This window comes from Humulus lupulus, chromosome 4, assembly GCF_963169125.1.
Source record: "Humulus lupulus chromosome 4, drHumLupu1.1, whole genome shotgun sequence".
Lineage (NCBI taxonomy): Eukaryota > Viridiplantae > Streptophyta > Magnoliopsida > Rosales > Cannabaceae > Humulus > Humulus lupulus.
In genome coordinates, this window is record NC_084796.1 from 176,281,995 (window position 1) to 176,305,956 (window position 23,962).

Here is a 23,962-nt window from a genome sequence, read left to right on the forward strand (position 1 = left end):
CCTAGATTAGTGTGCCGGGAGGGCATAATTGGAATATATGTGATTTAATGATTTAAACCATGTTATATGACTATTTGAATATTTGAGATGCATGACTATGTATATTAGTATGCATGTAGGACCTAATTAGGTTAGAAGGGCGTAATCGTAATTTTGGCTCGTTGCAGGCATAACTGTATATATATGTGTGTGACAATTGTTGAGACCACATTATTATGTGGATATATCTGTGATCTGTGATTCGAGACGATCCTAGTGAGCAGATTAGCGAAAAAGTCACGGCGGGGATTTATACCCGGCTCGGGGCGATCCTGGGGGTACAAATGGGAATTTAGAGAATATATTGAGGTTAATTTTGATAATGAGGAATATAATTGGTGATTAATTAGGTATCGGGAACTACTTCATGTTGATTTGATGGGTCCAATGCAAACAGAAAGTCTTAATTGAAAAAGATATATTATGGTGTGCGTGGATGATTATTTCTCTTGGGTTATATTTCTTAGTGAAAAATCTAACTCTTTTGAGAATTTCAAGGGATTGTGTCTTTCTTTGCAAGCTGAAAAGGTTGAAAAGGTCAAGAAAGTGATTCATCTTCGAAGTGACCATGGCAAGGAATTTGAGAACAACATCTTCGCTGATTTTTGCATTCAAGAAGGGATATCGCATGAGTTCTCAGCACCCAAAACACCTCAGCAAATTGGAGTTGTGGAAAGAAAAAATCGAACTCTTCAAGAGATGGCTTTTGTTATGTTGAATGCAATGAAACTATCAAAGAGACTTTGGGATGAAGCGGTGAATACAGCTTGCTACATTTGCAATAGGGTGCATCTTTGTCCTGACACTAAACAAACCTCTTATGTGTAACGTCCTGTGTTTTCGGGTACCTTTAAACAACTCGGGTCGGGATTATATCCCCGAGTTAAGAATATTATTTTAAATAATATTATATTTTGTTTTGAATTATTCCATGAGTTATTGCTAGCCAAATTATGAATTTTGTGATTTAAAAGTCAAGATAAGACTTTCGGTCCTGGACCGACACAAAAACCCTGATCGGGTAAAAATCTCGAAAAATTTAATTATTTAATGTTAAGTTTTGTGATTTAAAACTTAATACGAGTGAAAAAGCTATCAAAAGTCAATTTGGATTTTTCTTCTCATGAATTAATTTTTTCACCGTTAAAAAATATATATTATAAATGGGTATTTTAGGATAGGTGAATAGCCATGTGGGGTGTTAAAAAGGGTATTAACCAAAAAAAATTATTTAAGTTTAAATCACATTTAATTAAGAATTAAGGATAATGTCAAGTGGGCAGTTAAACACTCAAGTGGTTTTGGGATATTTTGAAGAGTTGTGTGAGCCATTCTAACCCCCCAAATCCGACCACACCTCTCTCCCATTTACTCTCATCTGATTTTTAAAGACTCTCTCAAGTGTTCTTTCCATTTTCAACCCCAAGAACACCAAGGAAACTTGAAAGCTAACTCTTGGTCAAGGAAGGGTTTTCCCTAATGTAAAGTTTCATTAATCTAGACTTTTGTAAAGTTTTAATCATATAGTTTCAAATAGATAATTAACTATGTTGTTGGGGGAAGTTGATTAGGGTTTTTGAAAGGTTTTGAAGGAGCCAAAGCTAATAGGAAGGTCCAAACCTTAAGCAAGAACAACAAGAGGTAAAAAGTTTACTTTTGATGATTTTTGTTGTAGGGTTTTTAGTTTTAAGCATTATTTTGTATATTTAATGCTTAAAGTTTATTATTGGTGATGTAATAAGGTTATGGTAGTTGTTTTATAATTTTTATGAAGCTTGTGTATTGATTTTTGAAAATAGGGACCAAAACCCCCAAGGGTTTTGTAGGAAACCCTAAAACAAAACATGTTTTGAGCTGTGACTTCCAAGGGGTCAAGCAGCCACTATATATTGATTTTGTAAAATTAATGTGATGTTGTTGAGATTGAGTACATAAATCTGAGCTTTAGAAACACTAAAAAATGTTTAGAAATGAGTAAGTTATGCTATTTCAAAGTTTAGGTAAAAAACTGTTTTTTCGTATTCTTATTTTCAAAACAAAGTTTGGACAGCCACTGTATAGGGAAAATGAACCCAGTTTTTTCTAAACTTTTGTGGACATATTGTTGGCATAACCTAGTACTCCACTGTAAAATTTTCTATGAAAATATTGAACGGTTTGAATGTTATTAACTGTCAAAATTTGGAAAAAATAAGGTCATTTTTACTTCATTTTTTGAAAATGATTTCACCAATCAAAAATGCTCATTTTGACCTAAGATTTTACAAAGAACTAAATGGAATACCAAAAATAGCATTGGGAAATTTTGTAACAATTGGGTAAGTAAATTTCAAGTTATGAACTAACGAAGTATGTAGTTAAAAATGTGAAAAATAGGTTTTCCACACTGTGTAAAAATGAGATTTTGGAACATAAGGTAAAAAGTAAAATTTTGCTTATTTCAAGACATAAACTTGGTAAGTCTTGAAAACATATTTTCACTAAAATTACCAGTTTGATTTTAGTGTGAATTATTTTTATTAAAGAATTTGTATTCTTTTTAAAAATAAGAGATTTAATTTATTAATAGTTAATAAATTAAAAGAGGGTTTAAAACCCTATATTTTGATAAAATAATTAAGTGAATTATTTTACTAGTAAGTAAAATTGAATAATTGATTTTGGAAAAATTAACTAGTCAAGAAGGGAAATTTTTAAACGGTTTTCTTAATTAAGTCAAATTAGGCAAATTTCTTAAAACAGTTTTTAAAGATTAAAACCTTAAGAAAAATAAAAGTGAAAGTAAGAGTTTATTTTCTTTAAAAATAATTAGGGAATTTATTAGTATTTTCTAGATATGATACCGGCTAAAATCTTACATATTTTAACCGACTTGTTGAAAGTGCGAGTTAATAGCGACACCTTGAAAGAATAAGATTTTTAGCGGATTGTGGGAAAATACTATTGTGATACCCGAGCCTAGGTGTCGAGACCTTAGGATATGTCTCCCCGAGACTTAGAGTGTAGTCTCAAATATTTTTGTATGAATTTCCTTAATGGGTTTTAAACCAAATAAGGATCATATAAATCCTTACAAATGATTTTGGAAATGACCAAACTGCCCAAAATAATAATAATGAATTATGTGCCATAATTAATCCGAGTATACTGTATGGATAACTACAGTATTGGCTAAGCGTAACTGGACTGAACCTTGGAGGGTGAAAACCTACTGAGCACTAAGGACTCCAAGTAAGTCAACTTATATTGTATGTCTTCAACATGAAACAATTATAGTCTTGTATGTTAGTATACGGATACATGCACATATATAGATTGTCGTAGAAAGTTGCTTAGAGACGTTAGTCTAGTGAGTGCTGATTTAGAAAATATGAACGGTAGATATCCTTCATATCCTAAACGGTTGATCCCCGTCACACTGCTTGATTTTATTATGTCCTGCTCATTACCGTGACGAGTGGCCAAGAGGTGAGGATTAGCTGGTTAAACCTAGGGGCACCAAAACAAATGGGACCTAGGGGCCCTCATGCTTACTTAATCAGTGAACGGTTAGAACCTGAGCAAGTTCTCCGATAAGTTATTGCCGGATAGCAGTCGTGAATATTGGCCATTCAGTGAGAGTGCCTAGACATACTAAGGGTTGCCAGATTGAGTGAGGCTGAACACCCTAGGGCCAACTGCTCACCAGCATCACTGATTAGCATAGAAGTCTTTGTAAAACCGTGTAAATTCGATTTCACTCTTGGATAAGTAGTGATGCCCTAGGTAATGCGATAGTTACCCTTGATGGAGATATTTATTAGCTAGATCTTAGTGTTGAGAGTCGGCTCTCTCTTACAGCTTAACAATTATGTTGGAGGGCGCGTTACGCCTGAATTGTTGGAATTTGTTGAGTGTTGGTCTCGAATTATATTGTGATATGATATATCTGCTTGCTCTGGGATTTTCTGAGTGCAGGAATATATTTGTTGATAATAATTAGTTGCGATATAATATATCTGATTATTTTGGGATTTTCTGAGTGCAGGGTTTTATTTGTTTATAGGAAATAATTTATCATTGGTTATCAGGCATGACCATAAGTTTGCCAGGACGCTTTGCATTCTTGAAATTGATTGTGTAGGGTCCAGATGGATCTGGAACCCTAATCCTCTTCATGCTTTTGTTTGAAGGTTGAACTTACTAAGTGTTTTCGCTTACCTAGTTGCTTCATGTTGTAGTTAAGAGCAAGGGCAAGGCAGAGCAGTGAGCACTGGATTCTACCTTGCAAATGTACATTTGGACCGACCTTTTGGGAAGTTGTCTTATTTTTGGAAATGTTGTGTAATTTTCCTAAACTAGGCTCACTCTACTCTTTATAAAATATGTTTTTAACTAAATGTTAAGTATGGCCATACGACTTTTTAAAAAGTTTTTTTTATACGGTTTTTTTGAGACATTTTGTTAAATGAAAACATTTATATTTCCGCATTATCGAGTCTTGAAAAAGTGGGTCGTCACATTATATGCTATGGAAAGAAAGAACGCCAAATTTGTCTTATCTTCACGTGTTAGGTTTTAAGTGCTACATTCTTAATGATAGAGAAAAGCTTGGAAAGTTTGACGCCAAGAGTGTTGAAGGAGTGTTCTTGGGGTGCTCTACCAACAGCCATGCCTATAGAATATACAACATGAGAACCCAAGCCATTATGGAATCCATCAATGTTGCATTTAGTGACTTAGAAAACTTTGCTAGGTACTCATAAGAAGAAGAAATCCACACTCTTGTTGACACATCCATTCTGCCTGTGCCATCACAAACTGCAAATGGACGAAGTTGATTTAAATTGAGGAAATTGATGCTACCATTGAAACCTCTGAGGCTTTCGATGTGTTTTCCATTCCAAAAAAATGTTGTCTCCTCTGACTTAGGAATTCATCAGAAAAAGGGACCCCCCACATCGATACCCAAAGTTTATCCTCTGTCCTCCATTGTTGGTAATCCAAATGAGGTGATGGTAACTAGGAAGAAACTAGCAAATGAAATCGCTAATGCTTGTTTTCTTTTTTCAATAAAGCCTAAATCAGTCAAGGATGCCCTTAAAGATGAGCATTGGATATCTGTCATGTAAGATAAGCTTCAACAATTTGCGAGAAATGAAGATTGGACTCTTGTTCCTTATCCTTTGAGTGCCAACATCATTGGTACTAAGTGGATATTCAGAAATAAGAGTGATGAAGTGGTAAATTTGGTGCGCAACAAGGCAAGATTAATTGATCAAGGGTATATTCAGATTGAGGGAGTGGACTTTGAGGAAATGTTTGCTCTGGTGGCTAGATTGGAATCTATAAGACTTTTTTTTGTTGTGGCGTGTTACATGAAATTCAAGTTGTACCAAATGGATGTCAAGAGTGCTTTCTTAAATGGCATCCTTGTGGAAGAGGCTTATGTGTGTCAACCTCCTGGATTTGAGGACTCTCATCATGCAAACCATGTCCACAAACTAAACAAGGCATTGTATGGGCTTATGCAAGCTCTTCGAGCATGGTATGATCGTCTCACCACCTACTTCCTTGAAAATGTGTATACTAGAGGTAATGTTGATCAAACTTTGTTTATTAAATCTTTGAATCCTAGTATTTTTTGTGCCCAAATCTATGTAGATGACATAGTATTTTGATCCACTTGTGATGCACACACTCACTCCTTTGTAAAAACTAATGAGTAATGAATTTGAATTAAGCATGGTTGGTGAACTAAGTAACTTTCTTGGTTTGAAAATTAAACAATTCGACAATGGTATTTTCTTGTCTCAATCATAATATGCCGAAAACATGCTCAAAAAGTTTGGTTTAGAAAATGCAAAACATGCACGCACATCAATGGGCACCACTGCTAAACTGATCAGTGACGAGATAGGTAAAAAGGTCGATGCAACACTGTATCGAACTATGATAGGAAGTTTACTATCCATTACTCCAAGTCATCATGATATTTGCTTCAGTGTTAGGGTTTGTGCTAGATATCAATCTTCCCCCACTTAATTCCATCTTACTGTTGTGAAAAGAATTCTAAAATACCTTGCCGGTACCACTGACTTTGGTCTTTGGTACTCTTGTGATGTTAATCTTTCCTTGGTTAATTTTAGTGACTCTGATTGGGAAAGCAATCTTGATGACAGAAAAAACACTCAAGGTGGAAGTTTTTATGTGGGGAACAACTTGGTTTCTTGGCACAGTAAAAAGCAAAAATCCATCTCGCTTTCCATTGTTGAAGCGGAGTACATTGCTGCAAGAAGTTGTTGCACTCAACTTCTTTGGATGAAAAAAATGTTGCGTAATTATTGCTTTTGTCTTGACATTCTAACCATCTATTGTGACAATACCAGTGACATCAATCTCTCCAAAAACCCTGCCCAAAATTCTTGCACCAAACACATCGACATCCGCCACCACTTCCTTCGTGAGTTAGTTGAGTCTAAAGTAATTGTATTATCTCATGCTGCATCTGAAAGTCAACTAGCTGATTTGTTTACTAAAGATTTGAGTTCATAAACATTTGTTCACTTCAGAAAGACAATAGGAGTTTGTATGTTTGAGTTATAACATGTGGCACTCGAAAATAAGCAATATAGTTTGAGATTTCTTCTTCTAATTTGAATATTTGCATATGTGAGTCTTTCTTCAACTTGCTTTTCATAGTCATATGTCTTGAAGTGATGTAGGCTTGCTTATGTTTTCTTGTCTTCTTACTTGATGTGTAGTGTCCTAGAATTTTACTTAGTTAGATAGTAGTAGTAGTAGTAGTAGTAGTAGTAGTAGTAGTAGTAGTAGTAGTAGTAGTTAGTAGTAGTTTGTAGTATGTTAGTTTCTGTGGATTTTGGTTCAAGCCGGGAATTAGTTGGAAACTCATAGCAACAGTTATGGATTTTATAAGTTTAACCTATAGTTTAGAAATATTAATTATAACATAAGGTTTGATTAATATTGCTGGTCCTAGAAATATTATTTATTGTAACCTAAGGTTTAGATAGGATTATTAAGAATGTGACACTTGTCATAGTCATGTTTATTAAGGATTTAAGTGTTATTGATGAATAGATTAAATAAAAGAAATATCTAGAAGCTCTAGAACCTTCCAACAACTGTTAGGATTACATTTTTGACTCAGTCAAAGCTGTTTAATCAATTCAAAATATGCTGAAAAAGTGCAAATACATGTTCGATATATCAACGTATGCCGATATATCGCATCTATAGAGGCCGATATATCACCTACGAAAAACACGTCGACTTCGCACGAACGAATGAACGGGAGACGGGAAATAGGTCTAGGCGATATATAGCCCAGGGTAGGCAATATATCGCCCCTGGGAGTTAATTTTTGAATCTTAAGGATTTTAAATTAAAAAACAGTCTTAACCACTTGGACCTGCCTTTGAACGATTTTGACTGAGTTTTGGGCATCTGTTGAACAAAAATTCAAATCTTTTCATTTTATATTCATTTATTTATTCAAATTAAAAGGGGTTAGTTTCACTCCTTGAACTCTATAAATAGGACCTAGTACTCGGCCATTTCACTCATCATTCAAGCATTGTTTAGAGCCTCCAAGCTGCTAAGGTTACTATATAGAGAAACACTTGGGTTTTGGGTTAAAAATCTTTTCCAATCTAAGCTTTTCTAAACACTTCAGAAGTAAGATATAGTGTTATTTCGGTATCGAGGTATAGATCAAGCCATAAGATCATTCATGGTATTTTTATCCTTAAGTTCAATTTTTCATAGTTCTTTAGTTTTCTTTCATTTTCTTTCAAATCCTAACTCTTGTTTAAGATTCTCGGTTAGGTTTAAGTTTCTTGAAACTTAAGGTTCTTTTCGGTAAGTTTCTTCTTTGATGGTTTAGTTGTCTTTTTCATTCCTTTTCTTTAGAAACTCATGATTCTTACTGTTGGTTTTAGGAGTGTTCCAATATCCTGTTCTTGTCTCCATATCCCAGTTTTTGGTAAGGAAAATTGGTTAGATTATATGTTATGATATGTTTTATGCTATGATATGTATATGTATAAATATGTTGTAGTCCTTGGGCATATGACTTGCTTAGATAGCAGGCCCCAAGAATTTATGTTGTAGTCACTTGGGCATATGACTTGCTTAGATAGCAAGCCCCAAGAATTTTTATCATTTTCATGGTTTAGAGTTATGATTTACCCTACCTCGATTAGTAGACAGAGGACCTAGATGGGTTATCATATACTATAGTTATGATCAAACCTACCTTGATTAGTAGACAGAGGACCTAGATGGTTTTATCACATACCATAATGAGTTAATGGCCATTAATATTGTAATCCTATATGATATACATTTTTATAGTAATATGTTCTATAGTATGTACTTTATGATATAGTCTTATGTTTATGATTTATGATATATGTTGTTAGTAGATTTTCCTTGCTGGGCATTAGGCTCATTCCTTTCTTTTTAGAATGATGCAGGAAAATGAATATGGAAGGCGGGAAGGATTTGTGGCAGCTTGGTATGTGTGTTGAGGATGAATGGATCGAATGGATTGCATGAAGATCGAGGAAGACGTTGTTTAAAATCTTTTAAATTATGTTTTGATGTATTTTCGCATTTTGTATTTAAACAATTAAAGTTTATGTTTTATATTTTATAACAATGGGATCCCATATCACTTTTTTTATTATATATATTTACCTTATTTTGTATTTGGTACAATATTTTGGGTTGTAAATAAAGTTATGTTATTTCTTATGTAAGTATTCAAATTAGTAGCTATGTCATAGTAGTTTTTAATGGTCCGAGGTCTTAGAAATAGTCGGGGCATTACAGTTGGTATCAGAGAAACAGTTCATATGCATGACGTTCTCCTTAATACACACGCACAAGCTCCGATTCTTACTGCCAATGTAAGTGTTTATGTTTATATTATTAGCTAACGTTTTATCCATTATGTTTTCAGTTATAATGGATGGACCCTTGACCTATCACAATATCTGAGCCATTAAGGCATAAAAAAGGATTAGAGAGCCAAGGAATACAGTAGGAGTGTTAGAAAGAATCACTCAGAGATTAATCTTATTCGACAAGGAGATAATTCACATTCAGACTACTACGCAAATTATTATGAGAGCTACAGAGCAATATGTCCTAGTAATTAGGCTTTTTAAAGATTTTCCTTCTGTAATTTCAACATTAAAAGAAATATGGGAGATTATACATGATGATGATGAGTTACCAGTAGCCATGAGATATTATTTTCTCATACTTAGGTTCACCTCTAAGTTGGAATTTCAATTCACTAATGAAAAAAAGCATAGAATCTTTATGAATCTTCCCCAAGGTAATTTTGAGACTCAAGATAATGATTATTATGAAGAAATAGATGATGACATGTTAGATGAAGGTTCAGACGCAGAAGATCCTAATTTTTAGATTTACCCTAGTTATGTTTGTTTAAATTATTTATTTATTATTTTTGCATATATGATTGTACTTAGTGAAAATATTTTTCCAAATGAATATTATTGTTACTTTTGGATGACATGTTTGAGTTTGATTTTTTTTGTTTACAATTATAATAATTAATAAATTTAATAAATAATGACCAAGTTCGGTGAGGGTGGATACAAATCAATGGACCGGGTTATATATTGAGAGTTTAGGGGGCCATAGTAGTGGGAACGATTTTACTGATCCCAGCGCTCCCTCAATATGGTTAACTTTGGAACAACGACAAGTTTCGAGCCTAAGAATTAAGTCATATAGAATGATTAGAAACAGACTTAGAAAATAATAAAGATGGTTGATTTTCTAAGTATAGAAACACACCCTAATTATAAAGAAGGCTTACATATTTTTTTCATAAGAAATCAAAACTAATAGGTCCGAGTTATGTTTGCTTAGACTAAGTTTTTCCTTAGAACCTATTAGGGTAAGTTCTAACATGTTTTTCTCAACTGTTAGAACTTTGTTGAAGATGTCGCTCAGAAGGTCTGCACGCACAGCCAGCAATGCCTCCAGTGCCGCCAATGAGACTAACAAAGCCACTCCAATCCGAAGAAGGGGAACGCATGCTACCAATGTTGCTGCTAAGAGAAGTGCACCGCCGCCTCCGGTTGACAACACCGTTGAAATTGTTCGACTACGGCAACAAGTGGAAGAATTGCTGCAGCAACAACGAAAATAGACTCAGCCTTAGCCTTAGCCTCAGCCGTAACCGCATCCTCAACAAATGGCTCAAGCACCCCAACCAGTAGGTCCTTATGGGGGATGGCCAATGGCGAACTATGCGCCTTACCCAGCTCAGTACATAGAACCAATCTATGAGCGGTTTCGTAAGTAATACGCTCTATACTTTGAAAGGACAACTGACCCCTTCGAGGTGGAAGAATGGCTCCGGAATGTAGAGCCGATCCTAGTGGACATGAACCTCGGCAACACAGACCACATATCCTGTGTTTCATCTCTTCTAAAGAAGAATGCTAGAATCTAGTGGGATTAAGTGTAGCAGACTCACGACGTCACCACAATGACATAGACTAGATTTGTGGAGCTCTTTCACAAGAAGTACTACAACTCAGCAGTCATCGATACAAGGGTAGAAGAGTTCACTAGTCTGAAGTAGGGCAACTTAACGGTAGCAGAGTATGCTCGACAGTTCGACCGACTAGCCAAGTTTGCGCCAGAGTTGGTCCCAACCAAATTTTTGAGGGTCACCAAGTTCGTTAGAGGACTTAGACCAAAGATTGACCTAGGAGTCAAACTAGAAAATCTTGGAACTACTTCTTACGCTGATGCTCTAGAAACGACTATAGAAGTGGAAAGGCTTCAGGCGATAGTTAGTAAGGAGGAGGCCAGTAAGCTTGAACCTAAACAGCAGAATTAACCTCAGAATGGTCACAACCACAACAACAACCATCAATATAGCAACAATAATGGTCAAAAGAGAAGGCATCCATTACAATAAGCAAGCGGATGGTGACAAAAGAGCACGAACTAGCAATGGAAGCAATAGGCCAAGTTATGTAAAATACCCGTAGTGCTCCAAATGCCAAAAGAAACATCCTGGGGAGTGTCGTACAAACACCAAGGGATACAATTGTGTCCAGGAAGGTCATCAGAAGAGGGAATGTCCATAGCTCAAGAAAGAAGAGGAGAGGGCCAATAAGATGGTTCCAGCCAAAGTCTTTCCCTTGACCCAGGAAGAAGCTGAAGCTAGTAACAAAGTTGTCACAAGTCAGATTCCTATCCTCGATAATATATGTTCAGTATTATTTGATTCAGGAGCAACACACTCGTATATCTTGATAGGAATAATGGAGAAATTAGACAACCTTGTGAAAGATTAAGAACTAGGTTTCTGATAGAATTTCCTTCGAGCGAAGTAGTCTTGTCATCACGGATAGTACGAGGCATGCAGATTAAAATTGAGGAGGTAGAACTAGAAGGAGACCTGATAGAGCTAAAGATTAAAGACTTTGATGTGATACTGGGCATGAATTGGCAAGCAAGGCATGGCGCAACCATCGACTGTAGACATAAGCAAGTGATGTTCGAAACTCCTAACGATTAGAAACTATGTTTTATGGGAAAGGTTTCAGGACTACGAACACCGCTTATTTCATCTCTCAAAGCTCAAAGGATGATAAAGAAAGGAAGTCGCGCATTCTTAGCAAGCATCACGGATGTGAAAGGAAACATCACTAAAGTTTGGAGACGTCCGCATCATAAAAGAATTCCCAGAAGTATTTCCTGACGACTTACTAGGGTTTCCGCCGACTCGGGAAATTGACTTCACAATCAAACTAGTACCGGTAACCGAGCCTATCTCAAAGGTACCATACCGAATGGCATCTACCGAACTCAAGGAGTTGAAGCTACAGCTACAAGAACTCCTAGACTTGGGTTTCCTTAGACCAAGCCATTCGCCATGGGGAGCCCCAGTTCTATTTGTGAAGAAAAAGGACAGAAGCATGCAAATGTGTATAGATTGTCGCGAGCTGAATAAGATGACAGTTAAGAATAAGTACCCACAACCTCAAATCGATGACTTGTTTGATCAACTTCGAGGAGTGACCATGTTTTCAAAGTACTTTAGAACTCAAGGTACGGGAAGAGGATATTCCTACGACAGCCTTTAGAACTCGATGTGGACATTACGAGTTTTTAATTATCTTTTGGCCTTACCAACGCTCCGGGTGCATTTATGGATTTATTGAATCGAGTCTTCAAGGATTACTTCGACAAATTCGTCGAAGTGTTTATCGACGATATTTTGGTGTACTCTAAGGACGAAGTCAAGCACGAAGAACATTTAAGAATGACCATGTTGCGACTGAAGGAGTATCAACTTTACGCCAAGTTAAAGAAGTGCAAATTTTGGCTATCGCAAGTAGCGTTCCTCAACCACATAGTATCCAAGGACAGAGTTGTAGTAGAGCTAGTTAAGGTAGAGGCTGTGAAGGATTGGCCAAGACCTAAGAATGCGTCAGAGGTTAGAAGTTTTCTCGCGCTAGCAAGCTATTATCAGAGATTTATAGAAGGTTTTTCTAAGATAGCCACTCCACTTACCAACCTGACCCTGAAACAGCAAAAGTTCAACTAGACTGATAGATGTGAAGAAAGCTTCTAGTTGCTCAAGGATAAGCTATGCTCAGCACCAGTACTTTGTGTATCGACACCTAATGACAAGTTTGTAGTATACTATGACGCGTCGAAGCAAGGTTTGGGTTGTGTGATGATCCAGAATGACCAAGTGATAGCCTACGCCTCAAGGCAGATGAAGGAATACAAGCAATGCTATCCAACGCACAATACGGAGTTGGCAGTGGTGGTCTTCGCATTGATAATCTGGCACCACTTTCTTCATGGAGAACAGTGTGTGATTTTTACGGACCACAAAAGCTTAAGTATTTCTTCACGCAAAAGGATCTCAACATGAGGCAGCGCAAGTGGTTAGAACCAGTAAAGGATTATGAATGTGAAATACTATACCACTCGGGAAGAGCAAACGTAGTTGCTGATGCGCTAAGCAGAAAGAGTTACGGAAAACTAGTAGCAATATCCGGAATAGAAAAGTCACTTCAGCAAGAGCTGATCAATGCTGGAATATAAGTAGTCATTGGTAAACTGGCTAACTTGTCCATCCAGTCAAGTCTGTTATAAGATATACGGATCGGGCAAGGACATGATGACACGTTAGTATCTCACATAGCTGCAGTCAAAGAAGGCAAGGCCACATATTTCTCTTTATCAGGACAAGGGTTCTTGAAATATAAAGGTCGGGTATGTGTGCCGAATGACTATGGAATTAAGATGACGATTTTAGAAGAGGCACACAATACTCCATACTCAGTTCACCCAGGGTCGACCAAAATGACTCACGACCTTAAGGCATTGTATTGGTGGCCAGGAATGAAGGAAGACGTAGCAGAATATGTGTCTAAATGCTTAGTATACCAGCAAATGAAAGCAGAACATCAGCGACCTGCAGGCTTATTGCAACCGCTTAGTATTCCATAATGGAAGTGGGAAGATATAGCCATGGACTTCGTGACAAGACTACCACGAACAAATAAGCAGCACGACTCGGCTTGGGTAGTAGTAGATAGACTAACCAAGTCAGCTCACTTCCTGCATGTCAAGACTACCACTACACCAAATACCCATTTCCATAACACATGAATATAATACTAATAAAAAAGTATTATGCTTGAGTGCTTATATTGGGGCCACTTTATGAAAAAAGGGCGGTAATAATAAAACCATCCCACCACTTAACTTTTTTTTTTCATTTTTTTTCATTTCATTTGGGGACAATTCATTTCCTTCTCCTTTTTCCTTATCATTCTATCTCCTCTCTCTCGAATTTCTTTCTCCCACCAGACCTCTCTCCTTCACTCTTTCTCTCTCACCTTTGTCTTTGTGGAGACCGACCGCTACGTTCCCCTACACGCGCTGGCTAGAGATCTTCAGAGGCCGTCGAAGCTTTGACCACGCAGGCCCAAGCCCTCACACGACACCAGAGGGGAACGACAACACCGGAGGCCAACTCTTCTTCTCCTCTTCCCTGTGTGCGGCCAAGCCTTCTCCTTCCCTGCGTGAGACACTTGATTTTTCTCAAGTTAGGTCAGAACAGGATGTTGCGCTTCTAGAAGATGCTAGACAAGCTACCAAGTCAGTTGAAAAGATGAACAGAGAAAAGGTATAACACACATATTGATATCATCATATATGGTTTTAGTTTCCAACTTTCTTTGATTCTATGTTTGGTCCTTTTGACATTTTTTTTCTTGACAAAGTTGGTTTGTCTTGTTTTGTTTTGTTTCAGTATGGAGCTCTCAGAAGGAAAATTGGATTCCAGTGTGGCGGACCTTGAGAGAGAAGCTTACCCTATTTTGGACGAACTGGGTAGGAATGTAAGCACTTTTGATGTTCTTCAACTTGTGTCATTTAGATGTTCTGAAGTTTGCACTTACATTATCTTGTGTATAGTTTTCCTTGTATTGAATTTCTTCTGCTAGAACAACCTAATGAGAAGCTGTTTCTAAATGCTAATACAGTACTTGTCTAAGAGTTTTTAGCTGTTAAAATGCAGTTTTCACCCAATACTAGTTGTGTTCTCTCAGGCAAAGGGATCATGTATATGGGATCCTGAAGGCAAACGGTATCTAGACTTTCTCTCTGCTTATTCTACAGTTAATCAGGTAGAAAATGTTGGGAAATTGTGTTGTCATGTATATATTTGTTACTTGATGATTGAATTTGTTTCTATCTAAGCCACTACTGCAGCTTTCAGGTTTACAGAAAATTTACTTTTGCCCTTTGGCTACTGAAGTAATATGATAATGATTCCTCTTTACTATGGGATTAATGTCTCACCAGTTTGCCCTAGCAAACCTCTTTTTTTTTCTCTATGGGATACTAAATTGTAGAAAATGACAGCTTAACTGTCTATTTTTCAGATTGATGTAGGCATTGGATCTTCATCATTTGCAAGAGGTGTCATTGACCTTGTCTTGGGATATGTCACAAGCTTGGTGATTGACCTGGCTATTTTGATAGAGGTTTGTGTCTTGATAGTAAAGGATATGTTTTCTGTTTATCAACTAGCATTTCTTCATTTTGTGTGGTCTGTCTAGTTATAATTTAATTTTAGACCTTTAGAGAAGTATGCTCTAGAGGGATTTCTATGTACGTGATCCACTATTTTAACTGTCAAAATACTCTGTAGTGGACAATTAGAAAGATGTTATAGAGAGGAAGCTTGGTGGCATGGCAGTGGAGTTCTGAAATATGTTATTTTCTCTTTTCTCATCTTTTATTCTTTCAATTTTTTAACTTTTAATTAAAAGATTTTATAAGGCTCCTTTGATTTGGTTGGAGTATAAATTTGATGTACAACAAAAAAGGCCGACTACAACACTAAAATTTGAGACAATTAAAAAAGTATTATACTATGTAGAATGAGCAGGCCCCTAAAAATATAAAAAATAAAGTATGGGCGGGTCACCAAAATTTTAAGTGCCATTGTTTTTAACTTTTGTTTTCTCTTTCAGGTGATAGGCTTAAGAAAACAATTCATAACTGGGACTTGTTTTCCTTTACCCTCTCGCTTCTCTCTTCTTCTTTTTCTTCTCATCTTCTTATTAGGGTTTTCTTTTCACTTATTCTCCAACGGATAAAACTTTAGAGTAAGCATACTTGAGTCATGGAGGACCCCAGAACCCTTTCTAGTTAGCATTCCAAAGCTAATAAGGAATTGATTGGAACGTTAATATGTACCATAGAAATTTTGCGATCAAGCTTGGTGATTGGGTAAATATTATCACTGGTCAAAATGGAAGTAAGGCTTTCTCTCTGTTTATCTTGTTATTAACATTTGAAGTAGTTTTTGAGTCTTACATGACAACTGAGTATAGGTTTGTATTCTCCTATGTGTACTATTTCCCTTATTTTGAAATGTATAAAAATAATCCAAATAAAGATATTCATCAAATAATCAAACATGGAGATAAAGTGAAGATGTTTCCCATTTAGGATTGCAATTCTATTTTCTTTCTCATACATGATTAATGTCTATTTCTCCCTAAATCTCTATCCCTATATCTTTCTATTTATCTTTTTTATGTTGGTCTTTTATTTCTTGAATATGGGACCATTGTCTTTAGTTTCACAATCACAAATTTCTATCAGTCGTATATGTTTCTTATACATCAAATTTTCATCCCATTTTTTTTATTCTAGCACTTAATGTTTATAGTTATTTTTGCTTCTATTTTTATGGGTATGTTTTATTTAGGGTTTTAGCTCACATTTCTTGAGGAAAAAAAGGGATAATAGTTTAGTGTTGGTTTGGGTCTTGGTTTTTATTTTCTTCTCTGGGATGTTTTTGTGTTTACTATAGGTTCATGAAACATAATGATATGGTGAATATAAAAGTACATATAATTTTGGTTACTTGTACTAATGTTCTCCATTTTTATGCGTTTACATTGTAAGAATTAGGTGAGGCCTACTCTCACTTGAATTCTCAGTAAGCATCCATTGAAAATTATTGGGTATTCTCATTCTATTATAAATGATTGCAAATTATAACCATTTTCTCTGTTTGAAGAAACAGAGCACAATATGTCAGTTTTGCAGTAATGTCACATTTGATGTAAGTGTTGCTAGACAACTACTTGTATTGGTATGATGTGTTATTCTCTTATGGATTGACAACTTTTTATTGAATATTTTTACAATTTTTGTTTATCTTTAAATTTATAGTTTTAATTTGTTTTCCTTGTTTTATATCTTTCGATATATGTACAAAGAATGAATCAGAAACTTATTTCTTAATTAACTTGTAGTTATATTAGGAACTTGTGACTTAAGATCCTCTATGTAATTTATCTAATATTTTGTATAAATGTGTCATAGTCATACAGTAGTTATCGATAATTTTATTTGTTTTTCATATTACTATTTATCTATTTGAGTTTTATTCTAGTTCATATGTGTAGTGCTTTTGTCATCATTTAAAAGCCACACACATATATATATATATATATAAATATGTATAGCATAAGCATTACCTATCTCGTATATAGTTTTTCCACTTGGATTAGTGTAACTAACATATTATTTTTTTCTTCAATAGTCTTAGTCTTTCAGAGCTTATTGTTTATGTGCACCCATTAGCATAAAGCATAAGTGAGCACTCCTTTCATAAAAATTAATTGATTAAATTCTTGGTAATATTGTTATTATATTATTGACATAGAAATATGTATTTATAGTTAATAGAAGAGTATTTATATATAGTACGTGATATTACAGTAAACATTTTGCTTAACTTTATTTAAATTTCCAAGAGAATAGGATTAGTCTAAATACATAGTCATGCTCTTTATTTACTCCCTCAAATTACTTCGGACTAATGATCAATTGGCACAACCATTTAATATCTTATTTATTGTTTCCTTTTTAGTATACATTATCACATCCTTTAGGTTTGGTTTGCAGTCATATTTAGATTCTAAGCTATTTTAATCCATGTAAGCATATGTAGTCCTCTTAATGCTTTTTACCTCATGTTATTATATTTATATTTATATGAACACAATCATATCTTTATGATTATATATAAATATCTTTTACTTTTTTGAATTAAAATGATCACAAGCTTTTATGTGAAATTGACTGGATACTTTTCTCCTAATGACTGTGAAACTGATTTATATTTCATGTGACACAGTGGGTTCTTCAATAGTTCAATTTTTTAACAACATTTAAGAATTCAGTTCATGTTATCTTTATGGTGGATGGCTCTTGAGAGCTCTCCACCACACATATAATTATATTTCAAGCTTACACACACACATATATATTTAAATATATACATATATTGATTGAAAATAGTTTATTAAAAAATAAGATATTGTTTTTTAATTGAATTTAGCAGCAATTTCTGCATTCTTCTTCTTTTTTTTCCTGAATGTTTGTTGGAGTTATCAATTTAAGTGTTGATTAGATGTGTATTTTTTTTGTTTAACTTATCCTTTTTACATATTTACGACATTACCCATTTAGACAGTGGAGATTAATTTTTGGGGAGAAAAATATGTTGTATGTGTCATGAGTTTCTGTAATTTCCATAGGCTCTCACAAATAGCATCTAATTTTCTGATTTGTAATGCACAGGAGTGTTTTGATCCTATTGTAGCAAGATCTGGTCGTGATTTGATTCCTGTTATGGTGTATGAGTAAGCAAAGTTAGCCTATTAGTTTGTGATTTATGTGATAATATATTGGCAAGCAAAGAATCTTAATTTATGATGTCTTTTGCTTTGGAAATTTGCAGAAGAAACATTTCTGGTCAAGAGTTTGGAGGAATGTACTGTGTATTTTTAACTGTGAGGTACTACGCCTTTTCTAATATTATATTGGGCAATATGTTATGTTAATGTTCTTTCTTTAATTGGTTATTGATACGAGTATAATACATCTCTTCTGCAAATGCATCCATACACACAGGTCTATTGTTGTATCAGCTGGTCTTCTTAGATTATTTGTTGGTGGTGTGGATACCTCTGCAACTGAGACAAAAGGAACAGTTCTAATTCATAGTGCTAACCAGGTAAAATTATGAAATGGATATTTTTTGCTTGCTGTTATATGAACGTTTCTCTTCTTATTCTGGCTTGCTTATTCACGAGGTAGCCAATATACTTAGTAGTTATTTTCTTTATTTTTTGCTTTTTATTTGCATGCACTTGCAGTTGCCTGTCTGTCAATGCCTTTGTTGTTGTGGCTAATTTTGATCCTCCACGTAACTAATGTATTGTGCAAAATTTTCCTTCATCTCATATTAATGTTTAGTGGCATCCATTTTTCTGGGTTCTTTTGGTTGTTTAGTTCATATTTTCTCCTTAATGAATGATGAATTATAAAAAGAAAAGCTTTTCTTGCTGGACAGTTTTGGGCTTGCAATTCTATTCTTTCCCATGATATTGGTGGGTATTCCTGACTCAGGGATGCCAAATGACACCATCGTGAGAATACTATTCTTCTCTGTTCTTGCTCCAGTTGATATAAAATTACTTCTTAATATCTTGGCTTGTTATGTTATCCTTGACATTTTTATGTATTATGTGCCTTTAAGTAGTTCTCATAGCTTTTTTAATATCTTGTAGCTAGAAAATTATGCGAAAACTGAAGAAGCTAAAGTTGAGGAGCTTATAAAGGCAGTTGCTGATTCCACTGCCAAAGTAATTGTTAGTGGAGCAGCAGTTGGGGAGACGACACTTCATTTCTGTGAGCGCTACAAGTATATCACCTTCTATTGTGTTTTTTTATTAATTAACTTACTAATTTGCCGTACTACTGGTGCTGTTGCTATGGTAAGTCAGCTATCATTTAATAGTACTCAAATTTTTTGAATTTTTTCCAAAATTCTCTAACAATATTCTTATTTGTGTTACAGTTAAAGCTTAGCAAGCCAAACCCAGATGACTTGGGACATGCTGATTCAGTTTCAGTAGAAGAAATTGGTGGTGCTAGGGTACATAAATATTTTGTGGATCAGGAAACGATAGCAATTGCAATATAAGTATCCGGGTGTGACTCAAACTTCAGACTTTGTGTGAGCAAACCAAAGGCTAATTGTTTGAGCTACCACCCTTGGGTATTTTGTTCCTGTTGTTTTTATTATTTATTTTTCCTTTTAATCTCATTAACAATTTCCATAACGTAAATATAGGTCACTGTTGTGAAGAATGAAGAAGGTGGGAACTCCGTAACCACTGTTTTATTGCGAGGAACCACATATAGCATTTTAGATGACATTGAAAGAGCAGTTGATGATGAAGTAAATACTTACAAGGTAATTTGGACTAGTTTTTCTTTGTGTATCGATCTTTATTTAGAAGCAACATTAGGTATCTTTAATTGTCTATTACAATCTTCTTAGGATGGTATGACCGTATGATCCATACAGAGTAGGTTTTTTGACAGTACTTGTTGCATCAGACTTATGAATTGGAAACTTATCTACCCCACTAACCATTCTTACCGGGTACTTTTCCTGTTAGGCTATGTGCAGGGATAGCCGAATGGTTCCTGGTGCAGCTGCTACTGAAGTTGAATTATCTAAGAGAGTGAAAGAGTATTCATTTAAAGAAATAGGGTAATTTATTTGTTTCCACTTTTTTTTTTCCCAGTTTTTGTTTGTCTTGTTCCCCATAACCTAACTCTAAACACATTTCCCACTTCCAACTTAGAAAGAAAGAGAATCTTTGGGAGAATAAGAGGAATAGCATGGGCTTCATAAAGGACCTCTAACAGCCATATTCACATTCTACTTGTTAATTTGGATGCCATACTTGATGCCCTGTTGGTTACCTATCACAAAGAGAATTTTGCCAAAGCTATTTACACATGAATGCTATGTTTGTATTGAACTTTACAGAAAGGAATTAACCTTGCTAGGTCTTTAGAGAAGAAATAAATGGGGATAGAAGTTAGTACAAACTGTATGAATTGTTTCTTCATATTGGTTCTTCTTATGGAATATAGGGTGATAAATTAGTTAGTATGAATTGTCCTTTCCCTTTATTTTTCTCCTGAGTTGCATAGGTCTGGTTTCCTGGTTTCCTTTACTCTCAAATGTGATAAGTTTCAATTCTTGTATTTAATGACCTTATTTGTTTTATTTTTCCTCTGAAATTAGTTTCTCTCTATGTTCTTTGTTCTTTTTGTTTTTCTTGATTTATATTATTTCTTTATGGGAGTGAGTTTAGTAACAATAAGAAACTAGCTTTGGGTGTTGAAGAGAACGACTTTCTGATCATCCCTTGGTCATTTGTTTCTATGTTTTCTGCTTTTGCAGTAGCAATTGAATCTTGTTGTTCTATGCTTTTTATGTGTTGATAATTGAGTAACACTTTTATTTTTTGAACAGGTCAGTACGTCAGAGCTGTCTTTCTACATTTATGCTTCGTACTTCCTAGAAATTTCATGATCTTCCTATGCATGCAGCATCTGAGTTTTTCTCTATTTGTGGCTTCCTAGGATTGGATCTTTAAATTAATGCTCTTTAAATTAATACATGCAGGTTCTGAGTTTTTCTCTGTATTTCTTGTTTAATTTTAGAGGGAAGAAGCAATATGTTTTGTTGCTTCAGTCATTGTTTTGCATGGTAGTACATCTTGCTATACCCTGCTGTTTCGTCAAGTTTTGGAGTTAATACAAATTTAATTTAAACTTTATATGCTTACAGGTGGAAACTAGCTTAAGTCTTATGTTCTTAATAATAAAAGGACTTTTTTTTTACAATGTGCAGTATATTGAGATGATTTCTTCGGAGCAATTCTTGACAACATTTGTAGTTGAGGCCTTTAGAATGGAAGAATGTATTTCACTAATTTTTGTATACATTTCTTGTTTTGTATTTAGTGATAAAGGAATCTGAATTGGGCATAAATTATGTTGTAATATGATTTCTTAAGCCTAGACTAGTAGACTAAATATTGTAATTACATTTTGAGTAATTAATAAAAATCTATTTATGTTACTTTATTTGGCTTCAACTTTCATATTTGTTTTCCTAGTTTTGTGTAAGTAAAAAAGGATTATGTTTCTCTAAGCTAATACAACACATGTGTTATACTAAAGTGTAGTATAACAATAATAATGTGTTATAATAAAGTGTAGTATAACACAAAAAATGCGTTATAATAAAGTGTAGTATAACACAAAAAATATGTTATACTAAAGTATAGTATAACACAAAAAATGTGTTATACTAAAGTGTAGCATAACACAAATTTATAAGTATTGAAATGTGTTATATAATCGACTATAAATAACATAATTAAACACTTATCTATTTGTTAAAATAACACATAAATTGTGTTATCGTTGACAGTATAATAACACATCTGTATAATAATGATAAAGTGTTATGTAAAGTACCCTGACCTACGATAACATAGTCGGTCTTAACACATCAAAAAGTGTTATGGTATGTTTTGATAACACATTTTTGGTGTTATTAAAAGCTTTTTTCTTGTAGTGTACGTACACTGTCGACCAGTACGCAGACATCTATGTTCAAGAAATAGTGCGACTGCATGGAATCCCTAAGACCATAGTATCCGATAGAGGATCGCTGTTTACATCGAGATTTTGGAGAAGCTTGCAGCAAGCCATGGGTACCAAGTTAAATCTTAGTACGACATTTCATCCTTAAACCGATGGTCAGTCCGAGCGTACCATACATATTTTAGAAGATATGTTACACGCTTGTGTACTAGATTTCGAAGGATCATGGAGTAAGTATTTCCCATTGATAGAGTTCTCCTACAACAATAGCTACCAGTCAACGATCGGGATGGCACCCTATGAGTTACTTTATGGAAGGAGGTGTCGATCGCCGTTACATTGGGACGAGGTAGGAGAAAGACAATTTCTTGGACCCAAAGATGTTAGAGAGGCTCGTGATGCAGTAGCGTTGATTAAAAAGCGTATGCTCGCTACTCAATGCCGACAGAAAATTTATGCGGATGCCAAGTAGCGTGATGTGGAATTCAAAGTTGGAGATCAAGTCTTCTTAAAGATATCTCCGATGAAATGTGAGAAGCGGTTTGGGAAGAAAGGCAACTACTAGTAGTAGTAGTAGTGGTGGTGGTGGTGGTGGTGGTGGTGGTGGTGGTGGTGGTGGTGGTAGTGGTGGTGGTAGTAGTGGTAGTGGGTGGTGGTAGTGGTAGTGGTAGTGGTAGTGGTAGTGGTAGTGGTAGTGGTAGTGGTAGTGGTAGTGGTAGTAGTTGGAGTAGTAGCAGTAGTAGCAGTAGTAGCAGTAGGAGCAGTAGGAGCAGTAGGAGCAGTAGTAGCAGTAGTAGCAGTAGTAGCAGTAGGAGCAGTAGGAGCAGTAGGAGCAGTAGCAGCAGTAGCAGCAGCAGTAGTAGTGGTAGCAGTAGTGGTAGCAGCAGTAGTAGCAGCAGTAGTAGTAGTGGTAGTAGTAGTGGTAGTAGTAGTGGTAGTAGTAGTGGTAGTAGTAGTGGTAGTAGTGGTGGTAGTAGTAGTGGTAGTAGTGGTAGTAGTAGTGGTAGTAGTAGTGGTAGTAGTAGTGGTGGTAGTGGTAGTGGTATTGGTAGTGGTAGTGGTAGTGGTAGTGGTAGTGGTAGTGGTAGTAGTAGTAGTAGTAGTAGTAGTAGCAGTAGTAGCAGTAGTAGCAGTAGGAGCAGTAGGAGCAGTAGGAGCAGTAGGAGCAGTAGGAGCAGTAGCAGCAGTAGTAGCAGTAGCAGTAGCAGTAGTAGCAGTAGTAGCAGTAGGAGCAGTAGGAGCAGTAGCAGCAGTAGCAGCAGTAGCAGCTGTAGCAGTAGTAGTAGGTGCAGTAGTAGCAGCAGTAGCATAGGAGCAGTAGCAGCAGTAGCAGCAGTAGCAGTAGTAGCAGTAGTAGTAGGTGCAGTAGTAGCAGCAGTAGCAGTAGCAGTAGCAGTAGCAGTAGCAGTAGCAGTAGCAGTAGCAGTTGTAGCAGCAGTAGCAGCAGTAGCAGCAGTAGCAGCAGTAGTAACAGTAGTAGCAGTAGTAGGAGTAGTAGTAGGAGCAGTAGGAGCAGTAGTAGCAGTAGTAGCAGTAGTAGGAGCAGTAAGAGCAGTAGCAGCAGTAGTAGTAGTAGCAGTAGTAGAAGTAGTAGTAGCAGCAGTAGCAGTAGTAACAGCAGCAGGAGCAGGAGTAGCAGCAGCAGTAGTAGTAGTTGGTAGTATGTTAGTTTCCGTGGATTTTGGTTCAAGCCGGGACTTAGTTGTCCACTCATAGCAACAATTATTGATTAATATTGCTGGTCCTAGAAATATTATTTATTATAACATAAGGTTTAGATAGGATTATTAAGAATGTGACACTTGTCATAATCATGTTTATTAAGGATTTA

General features: G+C 35.5%; 1 long non-coding RNA gene across 1 annotated transcript; it reads left to right on the top strand.

The window, feature by feature from the left end:
* Window positions 1–19,367: 19,367 nt before the first annotated feature.
* On the top strand, window positions 19,368–20,431 carry LOC133829290 (uncharacterized). The gene is made up of 3 exons (XR_009891664.1): window positions 19,368–19,591; window positions 19,790–19,912; window positions 20,121–20,431. It is a non-coding gene; the product is annotated as an uncharacterized LOC133829290 (long non-coding RNA).
* Window positions 20,432–23,962: the final 3,531 nt, after the last annotated feature.